Below are 10,951 nucleotides of genomic sequence, written 5' to 3' on the forward strand. Positions count from 1 at the left end.
CACAAAATGCTTGACATATAAAATGCTCAGTAAATGTCTTTTAATATTAACTAAACTCAGTTCAAAACTGTGTTCATCTCTCTTTCTTCCTCCCTATGTAGATTTAGTTGACCATCTCTTTTCTTCTCTCTCGTGGAACTAAGTACTTGCCCACCACACATGCACACACCACACAATTGCAACTATGGAAAGTGATATGAAAGCAATGATATATTGCTATGCAAAAATATAGTAGGGGTATTTGTCTTTACAAGGGATATCTGGTTATGCTCCATAAAATGGGAATTGTAAATTAGAATTAGTCAAGTGTCATAGCAGCTACTGGAAGAAACTCTTTCAATAATAAGATTGAAAAGACTGAGTATTGAGTATTAAATGTAGCAGGATAGAAATTATTGATGGCTTTGGCCAGCAAGTTTGCAGTAGAGTTGGTATAAGCAAATGTGATTGACTAGATTGAAGAGATGAGATATGGGAAATTGGTGATCATACATCTAAATAGCTCCTATGAAAAGTTTTGCTATGAAAAGTGCACAGAGAATTTGGGGAATAGATGGAGGAAAACATATGGTCAAGTAAGGATTTCTTTTTGTTTGTCAGTATGTTTTGAAATGGTAGTTACTAAAGCATGTTTATTTGATGACAAGGGTGACCCGTTATAGAAAAATCCCTTATGTGGAAAAACAGAATTTGGAGGGATAAAGGATAAGAGATGAGATCTGAAAAAAATTGGAGAAGTGAGCATTAGCTAGATGTAGGGATGAATTTATTGTTTGGAATAGATGGAATAAATAGTATATGGGTACAGTAGCAGGAACATATTTAATGGTGTAGAGAAGTGACTTTCATCCGATGCATTTATCTTTTCAATGAACTATGAATTAAGAAGCTCAGGTAAGCACTAGAATTTTAATGAGAGAAAATTGGGAAATAATTTTATTGTAGAAAGTGAATATCATTGTGGAACAGATAGGAAGTAGCCAGAGCCTTGGTTTAATCAGGTTTGGAATTGTCCAGAAAAGCTCACTGATTGGATATAGAAAATTAGGTTTATTGTCAGGTGACTACACTTACAAACAAAATTACTGAAGCTTGGTGAAGAAAAAATTAAGGACAAGACTGAAGTGGTGGATATTATAAAATGTTGATGGTGTCACTATTGCAGAGACTCCCATGAATCAGAGGATGTTGGGAGTGTGGATCCTGAAATGAGTAGAATGGAATAACTGAAGGTGATATTCAGAGAGTAGATTGCTTGAAATAAATATTCTGAAGGGGCTGAAATATTTGGTAATATGAAACCTAAGTTAGAACCATAAAAATGGATAGTGTAAACATTTTATTGGCTTCCAAGTAGGTTTTCAATATTGATGATACTCTTTATCATTGTTCACAAGTTCCCATTTTGGTATATGGCCCATCAACAACATTTCAAACTCCACTTAAAAAAAGAAATACGCTATTCTACAGGCAAACCCTATTAAATCCTTTTTTGTTTTACATCCCACTAGCTCTCAGCTTTCAGCTTCTAGGTTTCTAAAATGCAAAAATTAACCAGACAATTCTAGAGAAGTTTGGATATCTTGGCCTTGTGTCCTTTCCACAATCATTTTTATCCTAAAATGACAAATATCACCAAGGATTTCAATGATCTCTCTCACATGTTGTGCCTGTTTGAATGTATTATGTCCCCCAAAACCCCATTATCTTTGATGTAATCTTGTGTGGGCAGATGTATAAGTGTTGATTACATTGCAATTCTTTGAGTGTTTCCCTGGAGATGTGCCCCACCCAACTGTGGGTGATGACTGGGTGATTTCCATGAAGGTGTTACTCCACCCATTTAGGGTGGGTCTGAATTAAATCATTCCAGCCATGTAAATGAGCTGACAAACAGAAGGAACTCAGTGCAGCTGAGAGTGACATTTTGAAGAGGAGCTACAGCCAAGAGGGACACTTAGAAAAATGCACAGAAGCTGAGAGAGTAGCTGTACATGAGAGACAGTTTGAAAATGGCTGTTGAAAGGAGACTCTTGCTCAGGAGAAGTTAAGAGAGGACAAAAACCCTGAGAGCAACTAAGAGGGACATTTTTGAGGAACCGCAGCCTAGAGAGGAACATACCAGGAGAAAGCTTTGGGGCAGACACCAGCCACATGCCTTCCAGCTAACAGAGGTTTTCTGGACACCACTGGCTATCCTCCAGTGAAGGCACCCGATTGTTGATGCATTACCTTGGACACGTTATGGCCTTAAGACTGTAACTGTGTAAGCAAATAAAACAGTTATAAAAGCCAGTCCATTTCTGGTGTTTTGCATCCTGGCAGCATTAGCAACCTAGAACACATGTCTTTATGCCTTTACATCTTCTTCAATACAATGTAACTGCACTTGCAGTATACAGAATGGTAAAGAGCACATAATTATTATTCTACAAACACTTTTGTTTTGAGGAACAGATACTTAATATTTAATTGCTTAATGACATTAACTTTTATTTACCTTGACCTGCTGTGTAGTGTAAGTATACACACTGAGTAATCAGAACTGTCTCTGGTATAATTGAATATAAGAGAGTACTTCAGAATCCTCTTATCTCCATTAGAGCAGCAGTGACATTTTACTGCACAGATGACATATTTCTCTTAATTCAAGGAACACAGTTAAATAACTGTGAAGTTACTCCTTTAATTTGATAGAATATAAACTGGGTGTAGGTTAATTCTAAGTACGTTTGAAACTCTAGTATTCTATGATATCAAAGAAATGTCATAAGTTGAAAATGATTTATACCCCTGTACTGATTTGCTAACGGTGCCATTATGCAAAATACCATAAATGGATTGGCTTTTATAAAGATGGTTTATTTGGTTACAAAGTTGCAGTTCTCCAGCCATAAAAGTGTCTAAACTAAGGCATCAACTAGAGGATACCTTCACTGAAGAATGGCTGATGATGCCTGGAAAACCTCTGTCAGCTGGGAAGAAATGTGGCTGGCATATGCTGGTCCTGGGTTGTTTTTTAGCTCCTCTATCATCTCCTGTGCATCCTTAGTTTACATCTCCAAACTTCCTTCTGTCTGCAACTCCAAGCATCTCTGAGCATCTCTGTCAGCTCCCAAGCGTGTCTCCAAAAGTTTCTCTCAGCTGCTATGAGCCCCTTCTGTCCCTGAGCTCTTGAATAGAACAACAGTGATTTAATTAAGATCCCCCTTAAATGGGCAGAGCCCATATCTCCATGAAAATAATTTAATCAAAGGTCTAGCTCACAATTGATTGAGTCACATCTCCATGGAAACACTCAATCAAAAGATTAATGTCTGCTCTCACAAGATTGCATTAAAGAACTTGGCTTTTGGGGGACATAATATATCCAAAATGGTACCACCCCCCCGACATATTTTCTCATATATATATATATATATATATGATATACATATGCATATATATATGCATTTGTATATGTGCACATGGTATCAAATATATAAAAGGCACAGATGGAAGTTTTAAATATTCTTATTTTTAAAAAAATCATTTTTAGACCATATACACATTGTTGATTTCTGTTTTTATCAGGCTTTAAAAACAGAAGTTAATTTTCTCTATGCATATTGATATCTTATTGGTGTTAATGAAACATAAGTTTTAAGCACATTATTTTTTTTCTAATTTCTGAAAATTTATCCATGTATCATAAGGTCCCAAGCATTTAAATATAATATAAGGAAGCACCTTAGAAATGCACATTTTTAATCCTATGTAACTCAATATCTCGATTTGTATAGAGGCCTACAGATGCATCCTTGTAGAGCATGGCATGGCATATGTGCAGACTGGTGAATGGATTGGTCGAATTAAGGGTGAGATGCATGTATGAATTAGCAGGACATAAACTGGGAAAGACTTGCTAAACCAACCTGGATCACTGTGAATCCAGGATATGAGTTTTGGACTATTTCTACTTATGATAAATCTCCCCAAAATATTATTTGCTATGAATAAAGCAAAATGTATCTGACATGAAAAATGAACTTTTTCCAAGTCAACATATGATACTAATGATGCATTTCCAAAAAAAAAATAATAGTTAAAATTGAATTGTGTTCTTGAGTAAACAAATTGGGAGTACAGTGATTTGGTTTGACAGGATTTAAATGCTGTTACTTTCCTAGTTTTTGTTTACTTCTTTATTTTGCATTTTTAGAAAACCTAAGTTCCTGACTAAACAGCTTATTTAGATTTGCTTATATAGCTAACTACCACTGTGTGTAACTTCCAGAATGGGAAATTAGCTTGGCTAATTTAACCACTAGGATTTTAGATTAATCCTGTTGATGTATTTCTGATAATTAACAGTCTGTGAGCAGCTGCACTGTCCAATATCCAATATACAGCAAAAAAAAAAAAAAAAAAAAAAAAAAGAAAAAGATCATTTGTATATTGTGGGTTTAGTGGACTAAATGAAAGAGGACTTTTTTTATTAATAGCTGCAGTTTTCATAAATTTTTATGAGTTAATAGGGTTCAATTAATGTTGCCAAGTGGCATGCTTCATACATATGTCTCTGGGGCTTTGTGAAGTTGAGAAGAATGTGTAATGAATGGTTGAACAGTTATATTGGTACCCTAGTAATTAGAGAACGGGTAATTAATGTGCATCTGTGTTAGGCTCCGTACTGCCAATGACCCTGTAGTGTGCAAAAAAGATAAATTATGAGCTTGGCAAGGGAATACAAAGCTTTTCTCTTTTTCTTAAATTTTAAATCTACATCTGTGTTTAATTAGAAGAAGAAATGAATTCCCATTAACACCATTAGGCAACATGCTATGATTGGTTAAAGCCTACATGGACTGTGAAACAGATTGAGAAAACTCAGGAAATCATAACAGGACTCTTTTTAATCTCAGAAGGACTTTGTTTTAAATGAAATCAGAGATGCTGAGTTCACTCCACTTGACTGCCTGTAGAATATCTATTTTTGTTTTTGTTTTTTTTTTTAAACTTTTGACCACTTTCTAAGAATGCGAGTAATATAAACAAAATTCCACTGAGCAAAACTGACTTAGGACATCCATTGCTGGAATTTCTCTAATCATAAGGGGCAAGATGCAAGAGCATCACCTTTGTAATAAGCTCAGTGGACAAAAATGTCATATTTATTAATGACAGTGTGAAAGAGTTTACTAAAAGATTATAGTCACAGATGTTAACAGATGACTAGCTGAGCTGATTCACTAGTTTCCAGAGAGATCCAAATTAAATTGCTTTTATCCCCTGAAGCAGAATAACATTTCATATTCCACATGATGCTAAAATGTATCCTTAGGGCAAGTAGTAGGCCTGTGCTTTTAAGATGAAGCAGGGGTGATTTAATTATTCTGCAAGAGCATAGGCCTAGATTTTAAAGGAACGAGATAACTCTTGAGTGTTCTTGTTCAGTGGCCCTGTAAAATTCTGCTTTTAGAAAGAGCTACTGAGTGGCTGTGTTTGTAATTAGACATAGACTTTACTTAAATTTTTGGTAATACTCTGTCAAATATTCCATTGAGATAATAACTTGAAATGTAGACATTTACTCTTTCATATACAGTTACAATAGAAGCTTGTTATGCTCTATTGACTTTAAAATGGGAATTTTGGAAAACATAGAGTGGAGTAAGGAATTAGAGAAAGATGGAGACATTCTTTAAGTTGAGTCAGGAAATTCTAGGTATCTGTGTTTTTATGCTCCTCCAGAACAGTAGCTTCTTATATTTCAAACTATAATAATATTTAATATTAAAGAATGCATTTCTGATTAGATGACTGTGTTGGTCAGTTTTATATATCAACTTGGCTAGACTATAGCACTTAGTTATTCAGTCAAATGCTAATCTAGGTGTTGCTGTGAAGATATTTTGTAGAGGTTATTAACATCTATAATCTGTTGACTTTAAGTAAAGGGATTATCAAAGATAATGTGGTTGTGCCTGATCCAACAAGTTTCTGATCCATTCAGAAACTGCAGAAGAGTTTACTGAATAGGAAAGAGGAGATAAAATCCAGAGCACAAGTGTGTGTGCGTGTATGTTTTGCCCACCCTCATCCCTGCATTAGCTTACACTGGAATCATAGTAACAGGAGAGAAGACAAGTTATAAGAGTGCATATAACAGTTGGTAGATAAGATGGTGAAAGCTTATGCCAATTGCATTCTTATTTTTCTTTCCTATTTTCTCAGTGAATTTAAGGAGTTAAATTCTCACCTGAGAATGAGAAAGAGGTGTTTAATTTTTGAGGATAGAGGAGAAACTGTAAAATAATCCTTTGGATATTAGGAATGTGAAGTAGGCAAAGTAGTGGAATCCAAGGGCAGTTTTCTTCACTGCTCTTGGCAGGACTAGGCACTTCTTTCTAAAATACTGTGTTCTCACTGTTTTTTTTTTACACTTGACTTTTCATTTTTATTTAAAATAAAAGAAATTCGGGTGAACAATTTATGTACAACCATACAATATTTTAAACAGCCTTCCTATCTCCATTAAAGCTTTATATTTTAAAATCTCTACATGATATGTACTTACACAAGGCTTGAGAGTATCAAACTTTACCACACACATGACTTTAGCAGCTTCCTTGCACAATGAGCCATATAATACTGCATATTTGCTTAGTTTAGCCTGTGTCATAAAGTGCTATTAATAGATGGGAAAGTAACAAAGTAATAAACACTGAAATTCTCCATGATATTTCCTACTTTGGCTGGGGGAAAAACCAATTTAGTGCTATCAGGGTGAATAACGAATTTTTATCAAAACAACAGCAGCAGCAACAAATAACAACAACAAAATGAGGTCTAAATGTTTCTGTCACTCTATTAAACTATACCAAAAGCATTCCAATAATGATTAGTGTTAAAGAAATGAATAACAGTTTCCGAGCATTTTTACTTTAAAAAAAATGACTTTGAATGGAAACAACTTAAGAAAGAACTTATTTCAAAAACAAACATAAATTTAGATGAAATGTAGTTCTACAAATCAAAACAACTTTTAATTTTTTTAAATTTTAAAAGGGTGTAAACAGTTATGATTTTAGTTACTTTTCCTAAACAATTAAATATGAATTTTTACTTGCCCTGCATTATAAATGATTACCAACAATGAGTCACAGAAAATGCTATTCAATTGAACAATTAGCCACTCCATGTTTTATAATACATTTAATGCTAATAAAATATATCATAAACTTTTTAGAACATGTAAACATAAACCAGGACAATCTGATATGTAATATTTGTGCTAAAAAATGAGAATCACAAGACACAAAAAGAGGGCAAAAGAACAAACATGATTTCAATAACAGTGTGCTTTCACTAGTATTTCTGAAAAATTATTTGATATAAGCTTAAATATTTTCATAGAGTAACTAATAAAAATTGAAGACAAATTTTTCTGAAAAAAAATTATATGAAGTGAAAAACTTCATGTCTTCACTAAGAATTTTAATTGTTTCCTGCAAGGAATCATGTTTACTGCAAATGCTGGTATAGTGTTATAGCAAAGGGAACTTGTTAAAATATCCTTAATACAGTTTGTGGTCTTAACAAAAAACAGCAAAATTCATCTTCCAGTAATCTACTCTTAGCAATGATTTACACTCCTTAAATACATAATTTTCCATTTAAATATAAAACCATTTTTATCTATAACCTTTTTTGTATTTAAACAAATGCAAGACAACTTTATGCTAATTTCTATCCATAAGGTACATTTAAGATATGATCTCTCTTAAAACATAAACATGATATAAAAATGAAAACCCAAAAACAAAGGAAGCATAATATAATAAATTCTGTTGTATCCCCCCCACTGAAAAAAGGGATGTAAGTTTCAGCAATACCAACTGACATGAATGAATTAGATTTCCTGTTCACAAAGAGAGACAATCCAGTTGCAAAGTTAACCATTTCAATGTCACCTAAGAAACAGTGTCTTTACTCCTATCATTTGTGAAAGGCAGAATGATGACATGGAAGAAGCAAGTTTATATGGGTTTTCTGGGTTTTAAAGAAAAACATACACAAAAAATAAGTGTGATGACAGAATACTTGGATGATCTGTAATTGGTTACAAAGAATAACACAAAGGCATTGTTTTTTACATCTGTCATTCTATGTCACACCAGGTGTTTATACTACATATCTTCTTGGTATTCCAGATACTTTGCTGTGATGGGTTCTTCAAGTTGAATTCCTTTACTGCCCATTAATGCAAATGCTGGATACATTGTATGTGAACAGTCCAGCTGGCACTCATAAAGGCATTTCATGTGATCCATGTCATAGAAACCAACTTTGTCTTTACTGTAGTCATGGAAAATCCCAATAATTTTTGGCATGGGAAGGACTCGATTCTCAGGTTCATTAGAAGAAGTAGGTGACTTGGGTATAAAAATTTTCTTCATTCCTATAGTAACTAATGTAAAGGGTTGTGAGGAATCAAAACAGGCATCTTCACTCCCACTGTTCTTGCTTTTATGAACACATTTAGCACCTTTATTAAGAGTATTTTCCACTCTGTCTCTTCTGCCAGACTGTAAGCTCTTTAGACAAACCCTATATTATATTACCCACTGTTTTAGTTTCCTCATTGTTTCCTCAAAACAAATACCATGCAACTGGTGGATGTTTCAACCCAGTTCTTGAAGGGCTCAGGTTGGTGCAGCCCTAAGACAAAAATACATGCTAGGTAGAGAGTCAGATATGAGTCTTTTTTTGGACTTACAAACAGAAAAGAGTCCTCAGTGGCAGCTGTGGAAGGAAAATGGAATTTGCACTCCACAAGGGCAGGGAGTCCAAGGGGCAGCTTATAAGGGTTTAGGACAAAGACATTCCATAGGGTATGAGAACAGTTTCAGCAGAGTCTCATGACATAGGGGTCTGGAGGTTTGTTATCAGCAGTAATCATGGGAGGAGAGTTTTAATGCTTTGTTTATGATACATTCTGTCCCCTCTTGAGGAGTTCTGATGACCTGTAACTTCTGTCCTGGTCAAGTAGGCAGCTACATTCGAGAACTTACTCTCAATATGAAGGGAGAGGCCAGGCCCTGGGTCTCCTCAGTAGGCTTAAACCATGGAAACTTATTATTTTTAGGACAAGTGAAGTCCAAAGTCAAGGCCCCATCAAGGCAATGCTTTATTCCAGAATACTGTGTTGTTTGTTCTGGGGCTGCTACTGATGATGTAGGCTCCTTGACTTTTCTGTCACATAGCTATGTACATGGTGGTCTCTCCTGGATTCTCATTTCTCTTCTGGGTTCTATTAACTTTCAGCTTCTGCTGCTCCTCACTTTTTCTTTCTCTGTGGCCTTCCCTACAAGGTCTTCAGAAATAAGATTTGACCTGTCATGTGTCAGTGCAGCCACACCCTCACTGAAGTAACCTTAGCAAAAGGTTCTATTTACAAGAGTCTACACCCACAGGAATGGATTAATTTTAAGAATATGCTTGCTGGGGTACATAGCTCCAAACCACCATACCCTGTAAGCATGTTTTGCATAGAAACTACATACAAGATTGTTAAAGAAGTGGAAAAAGAGGTTCAGAATTAAATAGCAGCAGAAGAGGCAGGCAAAGACTAGAAGAGAACCATGAAGTTTAGCATCCCCAAATCATAAATGCTTTGACAAGCATCATTGTACATTGGAGATTTCATGCATGTATATTAGGCAGCAACAGGGCATGGACCCTAGTGCAATTGTGATATCAAAGAATGGGAACTCATAAAAATAGCAAGAATAATAGGTCTAAAGGTATGTAAGGCAGACTCAGGACATAAGCAACATGAAAGATATTCCATACTGCAATCATTGTCTTCTAAGGAATTTTTATCTCATCCTTGCCCAATTTGAAAATTATTCCAAAATTAGGTATTTTTATAATAGTGGGGCAAATAAGTTCATCTGGTTAAGGTGGCTTTTTTGGTTATATGTTGCCACATGAAGCTGACTACTCTTTTACTATATATTCATTAGTATCCACAGCAAAGTAGACAAGCACTCCAAATACACAAACATTATATAGGTAATAACAAACATCTAAATATAATTTTGGTCAAAATAATTAAACCCGCTATTGCTGGTCCAGGCTTGAAGATGTGGAGTTATGGGGATGATAGTGGAAATTTATGTGGATGATGATGTGCTGGATCTTGCTTAGGTGTCTCCCTGGATTTAATTGACAGTGAGTTTCTGCTAGATACTACTGATGATCCTGCAAGGATTACCTGCCCCACGAGAATTCTTATAGGCTGCAAAAGAAGCTCTATGAGCTTCATCACCAGTATGTGGTGGTAGCCTTATAGTTGTGGCACTATTTCAGGTCTTCTGTAGTAACTCACTTTTCCTTCATATTGCTTATGGGAACAACAGGACTTATCTTGAAGTGTACATTCTGCCCCAGAACTCCCCTGTTGTCTCTGAAGCTAGAGACCTGTAAATACCCACTCACTGAATGTCTAAGCCATACAACTCCATCCCAACAGGGACTGCTAGATTGCAAGACGAAGGCAGAGAGTCAGTCAGCATTGCTGGCACAAGCTGCAGAGACTCTAACTGCTATCTTAGGATCTGATTTCCCTGGTAACTACCCTAAAAAGCTGAATGTGCTTAGAAATGCCTGGGTGTTGACACCGTGTGGGGTAAACTTTGAACAATGGGGGAGGGAAGCAAACAGACAATTGTATCTTCCCTGAAAAGACTATTCCAAGAAACAGCAGGTAAAACCAGAAGATTTTTTTGCAAAACAGAGCAATCAGCTACACTTATGATCTCAGCTTAGCAATGCACCTCTTATATTTGCTCTTGCTCTTTCTCGTCTTATTCCTCTTTCCCCTCACTTCTGCTTCACCAAAACTGCACTCCATGATAATCTATTAGTCCATAAATTTTGCTCAGATCCTATTTCTCTGGTATCC

The sequence above is a fragment of the Choloepus didactylus genome, chromosome 3 (genome assembly GCF_015220235.1).
Source record: "Choloepus didactylus isolate mChoDid1 chromosome 3, mChoDid1.pri, whole genome shotgun sequence".
Lineage (NCBI taxonomy): Eukaryota > Metazoa > Chordata > Mammalia > Pilosa > Megalonychidae > Choloepus > Choloepus didactylus.